Below are 17,974 nucleotides of genomic sequence, written 5' to 3' on the forward strand. Positions count from 1 at the left end.
TACTTTTCCACGACTTTGCCACAACTTTTCGGTACTTTGCCACACTTTTCAGCACTTTGCCACAACTTTTCAGTACTTGGCCACACTTTTCAGGACTTTGCCACTGCTTTTCAATACATTGCCACTACCTTTCAGCACTTTGCCACAACTTTTCAGTACTTTGCCACAATTTTCAGTACTTTGCCACAACTTTTCAGTACTTTGCCTCACTTTTCTGTATTTTGCCACGACTTTGCCACAACTTTTCAGTACTTTTCCACACTTTTCAGTACTTTGCCACTGATTTTCAGTACTTTGCCACAACTTTTCAGCACTTTGCCACAACTTGTCATTACTTTGCCACACTTTTTCAGTACTTTGCCACAACTTTTCAGTACTTTGCCACACTTTTCAGTACTTTGCCACAATTTTCAGTACTTTTCCACGACTTTGCCACAACTTTTCAGTACTTTGCCACACTTTTCAGCACTTTGCCACAACATTTCAGTACTTTGCCATGACTTTTGTCACAACTTTTCAGTACTTTGCCACTAATTTTCAGCACTTTGCCACAACTTTTCAGTACCTTGCCACACTTTTCAGCACTTTGCCACTACTTTTCAGTACTTTGCCACACTTTTCATCACTTTGCCACTACTTTTCAGTACTTTGCCACTACTTTTCAGCACTTTGCCACGAATTTGCCACAACTTTTCAGTACTTTGCAACTGCTTTTCAGTACTTTGCCACTAATTTTCAGCACTTTGCCACAACTTTTCAGTACTTTGCCACACTTTTCAGTACTTTGCCACACTTTTCAGTACTTTTCCACGACTTTGCCACAACTTTTCAGTACTTTGCCACACTTTTCACCACTTTGCCACAACATTTCAGTACTTTGCCGCGACTTTGCCACAACTTTTTAGTACTTTTCCACACTTTTCAGTTCTTTGCCACTGATTTTCAGTACTTTGCCACAACTTTTCAGCACTTTGCCACAACTTTTCAGTACTTTGCCACACTTTTTCAGTACTTTGCCACTACTTTTCAGCACTTTGTCACAACTTTTCTGTACTTTGCCACGCTTTTCAGTACTTTGCCTCGACTTTGCCACAATTTTTCAGTATTTTACCACACTTTTCAGCACTTTGCCACTACTTTTCAGTACTTTGCCACTATTTTTCAGCACTTTGCCACAACTTTTCTGTACTTTGCCACACTTTTCAGTACTTTGCCACAACTTTTTAATACTTTGCCACACTTTTCAGTACTTTGCCACCGCCTTTCAGTACTTTGCCACAACTTTTCAGTACTTTGCCATTACTTTTCAGCACTTTGCCACAACTTTTCAGTACTTTGCCACACTTTTCAACACTTTGCCACTACTTTTCAGTACTTTGCCACTACTTATCAGCACTTTGACACAACTTGTCAGTACTTTGCCACGACTTTGTCACAACTTTTCAGTACTTGGCCACACTTTTCAGGACTTTGCCACTGCTTTTCAGTACATTGCCACTACCTTTCAGCACTTTGCCACAACTTTTCAGTACTTTGCCACACTTTTCATTACTTTGCCACGACATTGCCAAAACTTTTGAGTACTTTGCCACACTTTTTATAACTTTGCCACTAATTTTCAGCACTTTGTCACAACATTTCAGTACTTTGCCACTACTTTTCATCACTTTGCCACATTTTCCAACACTTTGCCACTGCTTTTCAGTACTTTGCAACTAATTTTCAGCACTTTGCCACAACTTTTCAGTACTTTGCCACACTGTACAGTACTTTGCCACGACTTTGCCACAACTTTTCAGTACTTTGCCACCCTTTTCAGTACTTTGCCACTGCTTCTCAGTACTTTGCCACTTCTTTTCAGCACTTGACACAACTTTTCAGTACATTGCCACACTTTTCAGCACTTTGCCACTACCTTTCAGTACTTTGCCACTACTTTTCAGAACTTTGCCACAACTTTTCAGTACTTTGCCACACTTTTCAGTACTTTGCCACGACATTGCCACAACTTTTCAGTACTTTGCCACACTTGTCAGTACTTTGCCACACTTTTCAGTACTTTTCCACGACTTTGCCACAACTTTTCGGTACTTTGCCACACTTTTCAGCACTTTGCCACAACTTTTCAGTACTTTGCCACGACTTTGCCACAACTTTGCAGTACTTTGCCACCCTTTTCAGCACTTTGCCACAACTTTTTAGTAATTTGCCACACTTTTCAGCACTTTGCCACTACTTTTCAGTACTTTGCCACTACTTTTCAGCACTTTGCCACAAATTGTCAGTACTTTGCCACAATTTTCAGTACTTTGCCACAACTTTTCAGTACTTTGCATCACTTTTCTGTATTTTGCCACGACTTTGCCACAACTTTTCAGTACTTTTCCACACTTTTCAGTACTTTGCCACTGATTTTCAGTACTTTGCCACAACTTTTCAGCACTTTGCCACAACTTGTCATTACTTTGCCACACTTTTTCAGTACTTTGCCACAACTTTTCAGTAATTTGCCACACTTTTCAGTACTTTGCCACAATTTTCAGTACTTTTCCACGACTTTGCCACAACTTTTCAGTACTTTGCCACACTTTTCAGCACTTTGCCACAACATTTCAGTACTTTGCCATGACTTTGTCACAACTTTTCAGTACTTTGCCACTAATTTTCAGCACTTTGCCACAACTTTTCAGTACCTTGCCACACTTTTCAGCACTTTGCCACTACTTTTCAGTACTTTGCCACACTTTTCAGCACTTTGCCACTACTTTTCAGTACTTTGCCACTACTTTTCAGCACTTTGCCACGAATTTGCCACAACTTTTCAGTACTTTGCAACTGCTTTTCAGTACTTTGCCACTAATTTTCAGCACTTTGCCACAACTTTTCAGTACTTTGCCACACTTTTCAGTACTTTGCCACACTTTTCAGTACTTTTCCACGACTTTGCCACAACTTTTCAGTACTTTGCCACACTTTTCACCACTTTGCCACAACATTTCAGTACTTTGCCGCGACTTTGCCACAACTTTGCAGTACTTTGCCACCCTTTTCAGTACTTTGCAACTGCTTTTCAGTACTTTGTCACTAATTTTCAGCACTTTGCCACAACTTTTCAGTACTTTGCCACACTTTTCAGCACTTTGCCACAACTTTTCTGTAATTTGCCACACTTTTCAGTACTTTGCCACGACTTTGCCACAACTTTGCAGTATTTTGCCATCCTTTTTAGTACTTTGCAACTGCTTTTCAGTACTTTTCCACTAATTGTCAGCACTTTGCCACAACTTTTCAGTACTTTGCCACACTTTTCAGCACTTTGCCACAACTTTTCTGTAATTTGCCACACTTTTCAGTACTTTGCCACGACTTTGCCACAACTTTTCAGTACTTTGCCAAACTTTTCAGTACTTTGCCACTACTTTTCAGCATTTTGACAAAACTTTTCAGTACTTTGCCACACTTTTCAGTACTTTGCCACGACTTTGCCAAAACTTTTCAGTACCTTGCCACACTTTTCAGCACTTTGCCACACTTTTCAGTACTTTGCCACTACTTTTCAGCACTTTGCCACAACTTTTCTGTACTTTGCCACACTTTTCATTACTTTGCCACAACTTTTCTGAACTTTGCCACGCTTTTCAGTACTTTGCCACGACTTTGCCACAACTTGTCAGTACTTTGCCACACTTTTCAGCACTTCGCCACAACATTTCAGTATTTTGCCACGACTTTGCCACAACTTTGCAGTACTTTGCCACCTTTTTCAGTACTTTGCCACTAATTTTCAGCACTTTGCCACAACTTTTCAGTAATTTGCCACACTTTTCAGCACTTTGCCACAACTTTTCTCTAATTTGCCACACTTTTCAGTACTTTGCCACGACTTTGCCACAACTTTGCCGTACTTTGCCACCCTTTTCAGTACTTTGCAACTGCTTTTCAGTACTTTGCCACTAATTGTCAGCACTTTGCCACAACTTTTCAGTACTTTGCCACACTTTCCAGCACTTTGCCACTACTTTTCAGTAATTTGCCACACTTTTCAGTACTTTGCCACTACTTTTCAGCATTTTGACAAAACTGTTCAGTACTTTGCCACACTTTTCAGTACTTTGCCACGACTTTGCCAAAACTTTTCAGTACTTTGCCACACTTTTCAGTAATTTGCCACTGCTTTTCAGTACTTTGCCACTATTTTTCAGCACTTTGCAACAACTTTTCAGTACTTTGCCACTACCTTTCAGTACTTTGCCACTACTTTTCAGAATTTTGCCACAACTTTTCAGTACTTTGCCACACTTTTCAGTACTTTGCCACGACATTGCCACAACTTTTCAGTATTTTGCCACACTTTTCAGTACTTTTCCACACTTTTCAGTACTTTTCCACGACTTTGCCACAACTTTCAGTACTTTGCCACACTTTTCAGCACTTTGCCACAACATTTCAGTACTTTGCCACCCTTTTCAGTACTTTGCAACTGTTTTCAGTACTTTGCCACTAATTTTCAGTACTTTGCCACACTTTTCAGCACTTTGCCACAACATTTCAGTACTTTGCCACCCATTTCAGTACTTTGCAACTGTTTTCAGTACTTTGCCACTAATTTTCAGCACTTTGCCACAACTTTTCAGTACTTTGCCACACTTTTCAACACTTTGCCACAACTTTTCTGTAATTTGCCACACTTTTCAGTACTTTGCAACGACTTTGCCACAACTTTGCAGTACTTTGCCACCCTTTTCAGTACTTTGCTACTGCTTTTCAGTACTTTGCCGCTAATGTCAGCACTTTGCCACAACTTTTCAGTAATTTGCCACACTTTCCAGCACTTTGCCACTACTTTTCAGTACTTTGCCACAACTTTCCAGTACTTTGCCACACTTTTCAGTACTTTGCCACTAATTTTCAGCATTTTGACAAAACTTTTCAGTACTTTGCCACACTTTTCAGTACATTGCCACGACTTTGCCAAAACTTTTCAGTACCTTGCCACACTTTTCAGCACTTTGCCACTACTTTTCAGTACTTTGCCACTACTTTTCAGCACTTTGCCACGAATTTGCCACAACTTTTCAGTACTTTGCCACACTTTTCAGTACTTTGCCACTACTTTTCAGCACTTTGCCACAACTTTTCTGTACTTTGCCACACTTTTCATTACTTTGCCACGACTTTGCCACAACTTGTCAGTACTTTGCCACACTTTTCAGCACTTTGCCACAACATTTCAGTACTTTGCCACGACTTTGCCACAACTTTGCAGTACATTGCCACCCTTTTCAGTACTTTGCAACTGCTTTTCAGTACTTTGCCACTAATTTTCAGCACTTTGCCACAACTTTTCAGAACTTTGCCACACTTTTCAGTACTTTGCCACACTTTTCAGTACTTTTCCACGACATTGCCACAACTTTTCAGTACTTTGCCACACTTTTCACCACTTTGCTACAACATTTCAGTACTTTGCCGCGACTTTGCCACAACTTTGCAGTACTTTGCCACCCTTTTCAGTACTTTGCAACTGCTTTTCAGTACTTTGTCACTAATTTTCAGCACTTTGCCACAACTTTTCAGTACTTTGCCACACTTTTCAGCACTTTGCCACAACTTTTCTGTAATTTGCCACACTTTTCAGTACTTTGCAACTGCTTTTCAGTACTTTTCCACTAATTGTCAGCACTTTGCCACAACTTTTCAGTACTTTGCCACACTTTCCAGCACTTTGCCACTACTTTTCAGTACTTTGCCACAACTTTCCAGTACTTTGCCACACTTTTCAGTACTTTGCCACTACTTTTCAGCATTTTGACAAAACTTTTCAGTACTTTGCCACACTTTTCAGTACTTTGCCACGACTTTGCCAAAACTTTTCAGTACCTTGCCACACTTTTCAGCACTTTGCCACACTTTTCAGTACTTTGCCACTACTTTTCAGCACTTTGCCACAACTTTTCTGTACTTTGCCACACTTTTCATTACTTTGCCACAACTTTTCTGAACGTTGCCACGCTTTTCAGTACTTTGCCACGACTTTGCCACAACTTGTCAGTACTTTGCCACACTTTTCAGCACTTTGCCACAACTTTTCTCTAATTTGCCACACTTTTCAGTACTTTGCCACGACTTTGCCACAACTTTGCCGTACTTTGCCACCCTTTTCAGTACTTTGCAACTGCTTTTCAGTACTTTGCCACTAATTGTCAGCACTTTGCCACAACTTTTCAGTACTTTGCCACACTTTCCAGCACTTTGCCACTACTTTTCAGTACTTTGCCACACTTTTCAGTACTTTGCCACTACTTTTCAGCATTTTGACAAAACTGTTCAGTACTTTGCCACACTTTTCAGTACTTTGCCACGACTTTGCCAACACTTTTCAGTACTTTGCCACACTTTTCAGTAATTTGCCACTGCTTTTCAGTACTTTGCCACTATTTTTCAGCACTTTGCAACAACTTTTCAGTACTTTGCCACACTTTTCAGCACTTTGCCACTACCTTTCAGTACTTTGCCACTACTTTTCAGAATTTTGCCACAACTTTTCAGTACTTTGCCACACTTTTCAGTACTTTGCCACGACATTGCCACAACTTTTCAGTATTTTGCCACACTTTTCAGTACTTTGCCACACTTTTCAGTACTTTTCCACGACTTTGCCACAACTTTTCAGTACTTTGCCACACTTTTCAGCACTTTGCCACAACATTTCAGTACTTTGCCGCGACTTTGCCACAACTTTGCAGTACTTTGCCACCCTTTTCAGTACTTTGCAACAGTTTTCAGTACTATGCCACTAATTTTCAGCACTTTGTCACAACTTTTCAGTACTTTGCCACACTTTTCAGCACTTTGCCACAACTTTTCTGTAATTTGCCACACTTTTCAGTACTTTGCCACGACTTTGCCACAACTTTGCAGTACTTTGCCACCCTTTTCAGTACTTTGCAACTGCTTTTCAGTACTTTGCCGCTAATTGTCAGCACTTTGCCACAACTTTTCAGTAATTTGCCACACTTTCCAGCACTTTGCCACTACTTTTCAGTACTTTGCCACAACTTTCCAGTACTTTGCCACACTTTTCAGTATTTTGCCACTAATTTTCAGCATTTTGACAAAACTTTTCAGTACTTTGCCACACTTTTCATTACTTTGCCACGACTTTGCCAAAACTTTTCAGTACCTTGCAACACTTTTCAGCACTTTGCCACTACTTTTCAGTACTTTGCCACTACTTTTCAACACTTTGCCACGAATTTGCCACAACTTTTCAGTACTTTGCCACACTTTTCAGTACTTTGCCACTACTTTTCAGCACTTTGCCACAACTTTTCTGTACTTTGCCACACTTTTCATTACTTTGCCACGACTTTGCCACAACTTGTCAGTACTTTGCCACGCTTTTCAGCACTTTGCCACAACATTTCAGTACTTTGCCACGACTTTGCCACAACTTTGCAGTACATTGCCACCCTTTTCAGTGCTTTGCAACTGCTTTTCAGTACTTTGCCACTAATTTTCAGCATTTTGCCACAACTTTTCAGTACTTTGCCACACTTTTCAGTACTTTGCCACACTTTTCAGTACTTTGCCACGACTTTGCCACAACTTTTCAGTACTTCGCCACACTTTTCAGCACTTTGCCACAACATTTCAGTACTTTGCCGCGACTTTGCCACAACTTTGCAGTACTTTGCCACCCTTTTCAGTACTTTGCAACTGCTTTTCAGTACTTTGTCACTAATTTTCAGCACTTTGCCACAACTTTTCAGTACTTTGCCACACTTTTCAGCACTTTGCCACAACTTTTCTGTAATTTGCCACACTTTTCAGTACTTTGCCACGACTTTGCCACAACTTTGCAGTACTTTGCCACCCTTTTCAGTACTTTGCACCTGCTTTTCAGTACTTTGCCACTAATTTTCAGCACTTTGCCACAACTTTTCAGTACTTTGCCACACTTTTCAGCACTTTGCCACTACCTTTCAGTACTTTGCCACTACTTTTCAGAACTTTGCCACAACTTTTCAGTACTTTGCCACAGTTTTCAGTACTTTGCCACGACTTTGCCACAACTTCGCAGTACTTTGCCACCCTTTTCAGTACTTTGCAACTGCTTTTCAGTACTTTGCCACAACTTTTCAGTACTTTGCCACACTTTCCAGCACTTTGCCACTACTTTTCAGTACTTTGCCACTACTTTTCAGTACTTTGCCACACTTTACAGTACTTTGCCACTACTTTTCAGCATTTTGACAAACTTTTTAGTACTTTGCCACGACTTTGCCAAAACTTTGCCACGACTTTGCCAAAAGTTTTCAGTACTTTGCCACACTTTTCAGTACTTTGCCACTGCTTTTCAGTACTTTGCCACTATTTTTCAGCACTTTGCCACAACTTTTCAGTACTTTGACACACTTTTCAGCACTTTGCCACTACATTTCAGTACTTTGCCACGACTTTGCCACAACTTTGCAGTACATTGCCACCCTTTTCAGTACTTTGCAACTGCTTTTCAGTGTTTTGCCACTAATTTTCAGCACTTGACACAACTTTTCAGTACTTTGCCACTACGTTTCATCACTTTGCCACATTTTCCAACACTTTGCCACTGCTTTTCAGTACTTTGCAACTAATTTTCAGCACTTTGCCACAACTTTTCAGTACTTTGCCACACTGTACAGTACTTTGCCACGACTTTGCCACAACTTTTCAGTACTTTGCCACCCTTTTCAGTACTTTGCCACTGCTTCTCAGTACTTTGCCACTACTTTTCAGCACTTGACACAACTTTTCAGTACTTTGCCACACTTTTCAACACTTTGCCACTACTTTTCAGTACTTTGCCATTACCAGTTCTCGTCCGATCGCTGAAGTTAAGCTGCATCGGGCGTGGTTAGTACTTGCATGCGAGACCGGCTGGGAATACCACGTGCATTAGGCTCATCAACATTTTTATTCCACCATACATTCTAACTTTTTCCCGGGATTTTTTGCCTAGCCGAAGTATTAAATTACATCAAATTCCGACGAATATTCAGCCTACTGACAAACCATTGCAGAATACACCAGTTCTCGTCCGATCACTGAAGTTAAGCTGCATTGGGCGTGGTTAGTACATGCATTGGAGACTGGCTGGGAACACCACGTGCAGTAGGCTCATCAACATTTTTATTCCACATTACATACTATCTTTTTCCCATGATTTTTTGCCTAGCCGTAGCATTAAATGACATCCAATTCCGACGAATTTTCAGCCTACTGACAAACCAATGCAGAATACACCAGTTCTCGTCCGATCACTGAAGTTAATCTCACCGGACGTGGTTAGTACTTGCATGGGAGACCAGCTGAGAATACCACGTGCAGTAGGCTCATCAACATTTCTATTTCACTGTACATACTATGTTTTTTCCATGATTTTTTGCCTAGCCGAAGCAGTAAATGACATTCAATTGCGACGAATATTCAGCCTACTGCCAAACCAATGCAGAATACACCAGTTCTCGTCCGATCACTGAAGTTAACCTGCATCGGGCATGGTTAGAACTTGAATGGGAGACCGGTTGGGAATACCACATGTAGTAGGCTCATCAACATTTTTATTCCACATTACATACTAACTTTTTCCCATGATTTTTTGCCTAGCCGTATTATTAAATGACATCCAATTCTGACGAATATTCAGCCTAGTGCCAAACCATTGCAGAATACACCAGTTCTCGTCTGATCACTGAAGTTAAGCTGCATCGGGCGTGGTTAGTACTTGCATGGGAGACCGGCTGGGAATACCATGTACAGCAGGATCATTAACATTTTTATTCTACCGTACATTCTAACTTTTTGCAGGGATTTTTTGCCTAGCCGAAGCATTAAACGACATCCAATTCCAACGAATATTCAGCCTACTGCCAACCCATTGCAGAATACACCAGTTCTCTTCCGATCACTGAAGTTAAGTTGCATCGGGCGTGGTTAGTACTTGCATGGGAGACCGGCTGGGAATACCACAGGCAGTAGGCTCATCAACATTTTTATTCCACATTACATACTAACTTTTTCCCATGATTTTTTGCCTAGACGAAGCATTAAATGACATACAATTCGAACGAATATTCAGCCTACTGCCAAACCATTGCAGAATACACCAGTTCTCGTCCGATCGCTGAAGTTAAACTGCATCGGGCCTGGTTAGTACTTGCATGCGAGACCGGCTGGGAATACCACGAGCATTATGCTCATCAACATTTTTATTCCACCGTACATTCTAACTTTATCCCGGGATTTTTTACCTAGCCGAAGTATTAAATTACATCAAATTCCGACGAACATTCAGCCTACTGACAAACCATTGCAGAATACACCAGTTCTCGTCCGATCACTGAATTTAAGCTCCATCGGGCGTGGTTAGTACTTGCACGGGAGACCGGCTGGGAATACCACGTGCAGTAGGCTCATCAACATTTTTATTCCACATTACATACTAACTTTTTCCCATGATTTTTTGCATAGACGAAGCATTAAATTACATACAATTCGGACGACTATTCAGCCTACAGCCAAACCATTGCAGAATACACCAGTTCTCGTCCAATCACTGAAGTTTAGCTGCAGCGGGCGTGGTCAGTACTTGCATGGGAGACCGGCTGGGAATAGCACGTGCATTAGGCTCATCAACATTTTTATTCCACCGTACATACTAACTTTTTCCCGGGATTTTTTTTCAGTACTTTGCCACACTTTTCAGCACTTTGCCACTACTTTTCAGTACTTTGCCACTACTTTTCAGCACTTCGCCACAACTTTTCAGTAATTTGCCACACTTTTTAGTACTTTGCCAAGGCTTTTCAGCACTTTGCCACACTTTTCAGCACTTTGCCACTACCTTTCAGTACTTTGCCACTACTTTTCAGAACTTTGCCACAACTTTTCAGTACTTTGCCACACTTTTCAGTACTTTGCCACGACATTGCCACAACTTTTCAGTACTTTGCCACACTTTTCAGTACTTTGCCACTGCTTTTCAGTACTTTGCCACTATTTTTCAGCACTTTGCCACAACTTTTCAGTACTTTGCCACACTTTTCAGCACTTTGCCACTACCTTTCAGTACTTTGCCACTACTTTTCAGAACTTTGCCACAACTTTTCAGTACTTTGCCACACTTTTCAGTACTTTGCCACGACATTGCCACAACTTTTCAGTACTTTGCCACACTTGTTAGTACTTTGCCACATTTTTCAGTACTTTTCCACGACTTTGCCACAACTTTTCGGTACTTTGCCACACTTTTCAGCACTTTGCCACAACTTTTCAGTACTTTGCCACGACTTTGCCACAACTTTGCAGTACTTTGCCACCCTTTTCAGCACTTTGCCACAACTTTTCTGTGCTTTGCCACACTTTTCAGTACTTTGCCACTGCTTTTCAGTACTTTGCCACTATTTTTCAGCACTTTGCCACAACTTTTTAGTAATTTGCCACACTTTTCAGCACTTTGCCACTACTTTTCAGTACTTTGCCACTACTTTTCAGCACTTTGCCACAACTTTTCAGTACTTTGCCACACTGTACAGTACTTTGCCACGACTTTGCCACAACTTTTCAGTACTTTGCCACCCTTTTCAGTACTTTGCCACTGCTTCTCAGTACTTTGCCACTACTTTTCAGCACTTGACACAACTTTTCAGTACTTTGCCACACTTTTCAACACTTTGCCACTACTTTTCAGTACTTTGCCATTACCAGTTCTCGTCCGATCGCTGAAGTTAAGCTGCATCGGGCGTGGTTAGTACTTGCATGCGAGACCGGCTGGGAATACCACGTGCATTAGGCTCATCAACATTTTTATTCCACCGTACATTCTAACTTTTTCCCGGGATTTTTTTCCTAGCCGAAGAATTAAATTACATCAAATTCCGACGAATATTCAGCCTACTGACAAACCATTGCAGAATACACCAGTTCTCGTCCGATCACTGAAGTTAAGCTGCATTGGGCGTGGTTAGTACATGCTTTGGAGACCGGCTGGGAACACCACGTGCAGTAGGCTCATCAACATTTTTATTCCACATTACATACTATCTTTTTCCCATGATTTTTTGCCTAGCCGTAGCATTAAATGACATCCAATTCCGACGAATTTTCAGCCTACTGACAAACCAATGCAGAATACACCAGTTCTCGTCCGATCACTGAAGTTAATCTCACCGGACGTGGTTAGTACTTGCATGGGAGACCAGCTGAGAATACCACGTGCAGTAGGCTCATCAACATTTCTATTTCACTGTACATACTATCTTTTTTCCATGATTTTTTGCCTAGCCGAAGCATTAAATGACATTCAATTGCGACGAATATTCAGCCTACTGCCAAACCAATGCAGAATACACCAGTTCTCGTCTGATCACTGAAGTTAACCTGCATCGGGCATGGTTAGAACTTGAATGGGAGACCGGTTGGGAATACCACATGTAGTAGGCTCATCAACATTTTTATTCCACATTACATACTAACTTTTTCCCATGATTTTTTGCCTAGCCGTATTATTAAATGACATCCAATTCTGACGAATATTCAGCCTAGTGCCAAACCATTGCAGAATACACCAGTTCTCGTCCGATCACTGAAGTTAAGCTGCATCGGGCGTGGTTAGTACTTGCATGGGAGACCGGCTGGGAATACCATGTACAGCAGGATCATTAACATTTTTATTCTACCGTACATTCTAACTTTTTCCAGGGATTTTTTGCCTAGCCGAAGCATTAAACGACATCCAATTCCAACGAATATTCAGCCTACTGCCAACCCATTGCAGAATACACCAGTTCTCTTCCGATCACTGAAGTTAAGTTGCATCGGGCGTGGTTAGTACTTGCATGGGAGACCGGCTGGGAATACCACAGGCAGTAGGCTCATCAACATTTTTATTCCACATTACATACTAACTTTTTCCCATGATTTTTTGCCTAGACGAAGCATTAAATGACATACAATTCGAACGAATATTCAGCCTACTGCCAAACCATTGCAGAATACACCAGTTCTCGTCCGATCGCTGAAGTTAAGCTGCATCGGGCCTGGTTAGTACTTGCATGCGAGACCGGCTGGGAATACCACGAGCATTAGGCTCATCAACATTTTTATTCCACCGTACATTCTAACTTTATCCCGGGATTTTTTACCTAGCCGAAGTATTAAATTACATCAAATTCCGACGAACATTCAGCCTACTGACAAACCATTGCAGAATACACCAGTTCTCGTCCGATCACTGAATTTAAGCTCCATCGGGCGTGGTTAGTACTTGCACGGGAGACCGGCTGGGAATACCACGTGCAGTAGGCTCATCAACATTTTTATTCCACATTACATACTAACTTTTTCCCATGATTTTTTGCATAGACGAAGCATTAAATTACATACAATTCGGACGACTATTCAGCCTACAGCCAAACCATTGCAGAATACACCAGTTCTCGTCCAATCACTGAAGTTAAGCTGCAGCGGGCGTGGTCAGTACTTGCATGGGAGACCGGCTGGGAATAGCACGTGCATTAGGCTCATCAACATTTTTATTCCACCGTACATACTAACTTTTTCCCGGGATTTTTTTTCAGTACTTTGCCACACTTTTCAGCACTTTGCCACTACTTTTCAGTACTTTGCCACTACTTTTCAGCACTTCGCCACAACTTTTCAGTAATTTGCCACACTTTTCAGTACTTTGCCAAGGCTTTTCAGCACTTTGCCACACTTTTCAGCACTTTGCCACTACCTTTCAGTACTTTGCCACTACTTTTCAGAACTTTGCCACAACTTTTCAGTACTTTGCCACACTTTTCAGTACTTTGCCACGACATTGCCACAACTTTTCAGTACTTTGCCACACTTTTCAGTACTTTGCCACTGCTTTTCAGTACTTTGCCACTATTTTTCAGCACTTTGCCACAACTTTTCAGTACTTTGCCACACTTTTCAGCAGTTTGCCACTACCTTTCAGTACTTTGCCACTACTTTTCAGAACTTTGCCACAACTTTTCAGTACTTTGCCACACTTTTCAGTACTTTGCCACGACATTGCCACAACTTTTCAGTACTTTGCCACACTTGTCAGTACTTTGCCACACTTTTCAGTACTTTTCCACGACTTTGCCACAACTTTTCGGTACTTTGCCACACTTTTCAGCACTTTGCCACAACTTTTCAGTACTTTGCCACGACTTTGCCACAACTTTGCAGTACTTTGCCACCCTTTTCAGCACTTTGCCACAACTTTTCTGTGCTTTGCCACACTTTTCAGTACTTTGCCACTGCTTTTCAGTACTTTGCCACTATTTTTCAGCACTTTGCCACAACTTTTTAGTAATTTGCCACACTTTTCAGCACTTTGCCACTACTTTTCAGTACTTTGCCACTACTTTTCAGCACTTTGCCACAACTTTTCAGTACTTTGCCACAATTTTCAGTACTTTGCCACAACTTTTCAGTACTTTGCCTCACTTTTCAGTATTTTGCCACGACTTTGCCACAACTTTTCAGTACTTTTCCACACTTTTCAGTACTTTGCCACTGATTTTCAGTACTTTGCCAAAATTCTTCAGCACTTTGTCACAACTTGTCATTACTTTGCCACACTTTTTCAGTTCTTCGCCACAACTTTTCAGTACTTTGCCACACTTTTCAGTACTTAGCCACACTTTTCAGTACTTTTCCACGACTTTGCCACAACTTTTCAGTACTTTGCCACACTTTTCAGCACTTTGCCACAACATTTCAGTACTTTGCCATGACTTTGTCACAACTTTTCAGTACTTTGCCACTAATTTTCAGCACTTTGCCACAACTTTTCAGTACCTTGCCACACTTTTCAGCACTTTGCCACTACTTTTCAGTACTTTGCCACACTTTTCAGCACTTTGCCACTACTTTTCAGTACTTTACCACTACTTTTCAGCACTTTGCCACGAATTTGCCACAACTTTTCAGTACTTTGCCACACTTTTCAGTACTTTGCCACTACTTTTCAGCACTTTGCCACAACTTTTCTGAACTTTGCCACGCTTTTCAGTACTTTGTCACTAATTTTCAACACTTTGCCACAACTTTTCAGTACTTTGCCACACTTTTCAGCACATTGCCACAACTTTTCTCTAATTTGCCACACTTTTCAGTACTTTGCCACGACTTTGCCACAACTTTGCCGTACTTTGCCACCCTTTTCAGTACTTTGCAACTGCTTTTCATTACTTTGCCACTAATTGTCAGCACTTTGCCACAACTTTTCAGTAGTTTGCCACACTTTCCAGCACTTTGCCACTACTTTTCAGTACTTTGCCACACTTTTCAGTACTTTGCCACTACTTTTCAGCATTTTGACAAAACTGTTCATTACTTTGCCACACTTTTCAGTACTTTGCCACGAATTTGCCAAAACTTTTCAGTACTTTGCCACACTTTTCAGTACTTTGCCACGACATTGCCACAACTTTTCAGTATTTTGCCACACTTTTCAGTACTTTGCCACACTTTTCAGTACTTTTCCACGACTTTGCCACAACTTTTCAGTACTTTGCCACACTTTTCAGCACTTTGCCACAACATTTCAGTACTTTGCTGCGACTTTGCCACAACTTTGCAGTACTTTGCCACCCTTTTCTGTACTTTGCAACTGTTTTCAGTACTTTGCCACTAATTTTCAGCACTTTGCCACAACTTTTCAGTACTTTGTCACACTTTTCAGCACTTTGCCACGACTTTCCTGTAATTTGCCACACTTTTCAGTACTTTGCCACGACTTTGCCACAACTTTGCAGTACTTTGCCACCCTTTTCAGTACTTTGCAACTGCTTTTCAGTACTTTGCCACTAATTGTCAGCACTTTGCCACAACTTTTCAGTACTTTGCCACACTTTCCAGCACTTTGCCACTACTTTTCAGTACTTTGCTACAACTTTCCAGTTCTTTGCCACACTTTTCAGTACTTTGCCACTACTTTTCAGCATGTTGACAAAACTTTTCAGTACTTTGCCACACTTTTCAGTACTTTGCCACGACTTTGCCAAAACTTTTCAGTACCTTGCACACTTTTCAGCACTTTGCCACTACTTTTCAGTACTTTGCCACTACTTTTCAGCACTTTGCCACGAATTTGCCACAACTTTTCAGTACTTTGCCACACTTTTGAGTACTTTGCCACTACTTTTCAGCACTTTGCCACAACTTTTCTGTACTTTGCCACACTTTTCATTACTTTGCCACGACTTTGCCACAACTTTGCAGTACTTTGCCACACTTTTCAGTACTTTGCAACTCCTTTTCAGTACTTTGCCACTAATTTTCAGCACTTTGCCACAACTTTTCAGTACTTTGCCACACTTTTCAGTACTTTGCCACACTTTTCAGTACTTTTCCACGACTTTGCCACAACTTTTCAGTACTTTGCCACACTTTTCAGCACTTTGCCACAACATTTCAGTACTTTGCCGCGACTTTGCCACAACTTTGCAGTACTTTGCCACCCTTTTCAGTACTTTGCAACTGCTTTTCAGTACTTTGTCACTAATTTTCAGCACTTTGCCACAACTTTTCAGTACTTTGCCACACTTTTCAGCACTTTGCCACAACTTTTCTGTAATTTGCCACACTTTTCAGTACTTTGCCACGACTTTGCCACAACTTTGCAGTACTTTGCCACCCTTTTCAGTACTTTGCAACTGCTTTTCAGTACTTTTCCACTAATTGTCAGCACTTTGCCACAACTTTTCAGTACTTTGCCACACTTTCCAGCACTTTGCCACTACTTTTCAGTACTTTACCACAACTTTCCAGTACTTTGCCACACTTTTCAGTACTTTGCCACTACTTTTCAGCATTTTGACAAAACTTTTCAGTACTTTGCCACACTTTTCAGTACTTTGCCACGACTTTGCCAAAACTTTTCAGTACCTTGCCACACTTTTCAGCACTTTGCCACACTTTTCAGTACTTTGCCACACTTTCCAGCACTTTGCCACTACTTTTCAGTACTTTACCACAACTTTCCAGTACTTTGCCACACTTTTCAGTACTTTGCCACTACTTTTCAGCATTTTGACAAAACTTTTCAGTACTTTGCCACACTTTTCAGTACTTTGCCACGACTTTGCCAAAACTTTTCAGTACCTTGCCACACTTTTCAGCACTTTGCCACACTTTTCAGTACTTTGCCACACTTTTCAGCACTTTGCCACTACTTTTCAGTACTTTGCCACTACTTTTCAGCACTTTGCCACGAATTTGCCACAACTTTTCAGTACTTTGCCACACTTTTCAGTACTTTGCCACTACTTTTCAGCACTTTGCCACAACTTTTCTGTACTTTGCCTAACTTTTCATTACTTTGCCACGACTTTGCCACAACTTTGCAGTACTTTGCCACACTTTTCAGTACTTTGCAACTCCTTTTCAGTACTTTGCCACTAATTTTCAGCACTTTGCCACAACTTTTCAGTACTTTGCCACACTTTTCACTACTTTGCCACACTTTTCAGTACTTTTCCACGACTTTGCCACAACTTTTCAGTACTTTGCCACACTTTTCAGCACTTTGCCACAACATTTCAGTACTTTGCCGCGACTTTGCCACAACTTTGCAGTACTTTGCCACCCTTTTCGGTACTTTGCAACTGCTTTTCAGTACTTTGTCACTAATTTTCTGCACTTTGCCACAACTTTTCAGTACTTTGCCACACTTTTCAGCACTTTGCCACAACTTTTCTGTAATTTGCCACACTTTTCAGTACTTTGCCACGACTTTGCCACAACTTTGCAGTACTTTGCCACCCTTTTCAGTACTTTGCAACTGCTTTTCAGTACTTTTCCACTAATTGTCAGCACTTTGCCACAACTTTTCAGTACTTTTCCACACTTTCCAGCACTTTGCCACTACTTTTCAGTACTTTACCACAACTTTCCAGTACTTTGCCACACTTTT

The 17,974-nt window shown here is 41.1% G+C and overlaps 14 pseudogenes; all 14 read left to right on the forward strand.

The window, feature by feature from the left end:
* The first annotated feature begins 9,040 nt into the window (after positions 1–9,040).
* Positions 9,041–9,160, forward strand: LOC146750290 (5S ribosomal RNA; annotated as a pseudogene).
* A 96-nt stretch (positions 9,161–9,256) lies between these two features.
* On the forward strand, positions 9,257–9,375 carry LOC146750291 (5S ribosomal RNA; annotated as a pseudogene).
* A 96-nt stretch (positions 9,376–9,471) lies between these two features.
* On the forward strand, positions 9,472–9,591 carry LOC146750292 (5S ribosomal RNA; annotated as a pseudogene).
* Positions 9,592–9,687: 96 nt separating this feature from the next.
* On the forward strand, positions 9,688–9,807 carry LOC146750293 (5S ribosomal RNA; annotated as a pseudogene).
* A 96-nt stretch (positions 9,808–9,903) lies between these two features.
* LOC146750294 (5S ribosomal RNA) lies at positions 9,904–10,023 on the forward strand (annotated as a pseudogene).
* Positions 10,024–10,335: 312 nt separating this feature from the next.
* On the forward strand, positions 10,336–10,455 carry LOC146750295 (5S ribosomal RNA; annotated as a pseudogene).
* Positions 10,456–11,932: 1,477 nt separating this feature from the next.
* Positions 11,933–12,052, forward strand: LOC146750296 (5S ribosomal RNA; annotated as a pseudogene).
* A 96-nt stretch (positions 12,053–12,148) lies between these two features.
* On the forward strand, positions 12,149–12,267 carry LOC146750297 (5S ribosomal RNA; annotated as a pseudogene).
* Positions 12,268–12,363: 96 nt separating this feature from the next.
* Positions 12,364–12,483, forward strand: LOC146750298 (5S ribosomal RNA; annotated as a pseudogene).
* A 96-nt stretch (positions 12,484–12,579) lies between these two features.
* On the forward strand, positions 12,580–12,699 carry LOC146750299 (5S ribosomal RNA; annotated as a pseudogene).
* Positions 12,700–12,795: 96 nt separating this feature from the next.
* On the forward strand, positions 12,796–12,915 carry LOC146750300 (5S ribosomal RNA; annotated as a pseudogene).
* A 96-nt stretch (positions 12,916–13,011) lies between these two features.
* LOC146750301 (5S ribosomal RNA) lies at positions 13,012–13,131 on the forward strand (annotated as a pseudogene).
* A 96-nt stretch (positions 13,132–13,227) lies between these two features.
* LOC146750302 (5S ribosomal RNA) lies at positions 13,228–13,347 on the forward strand (annotated as a pseudogene).
* A 96-nt stretch (positions 13,348–13,443) lies between these two features.
* Positions 13,444–13,563, forward strand: LOC146750303 (5S ribosomal RNA; annotated as a pseudogene).
* The last annotated feature ends 4,411 nt before the right edge of the window (positions 13,564–17,974 follow it).

Source organism: Saccoglossus kowalevskii, chromosome 2, assembly GCF_978046115.1.
Source record: "Saccoglossus kowalevskii chromosome 2, keSacKowa6.1, whole genome shotgun sequence".
NCBI lineage: Eukaryota > Metazoa > Hemichordata > Enteropneusta > Harrimaniidae > Saccoglossus > Saccoglossus kowalevskii.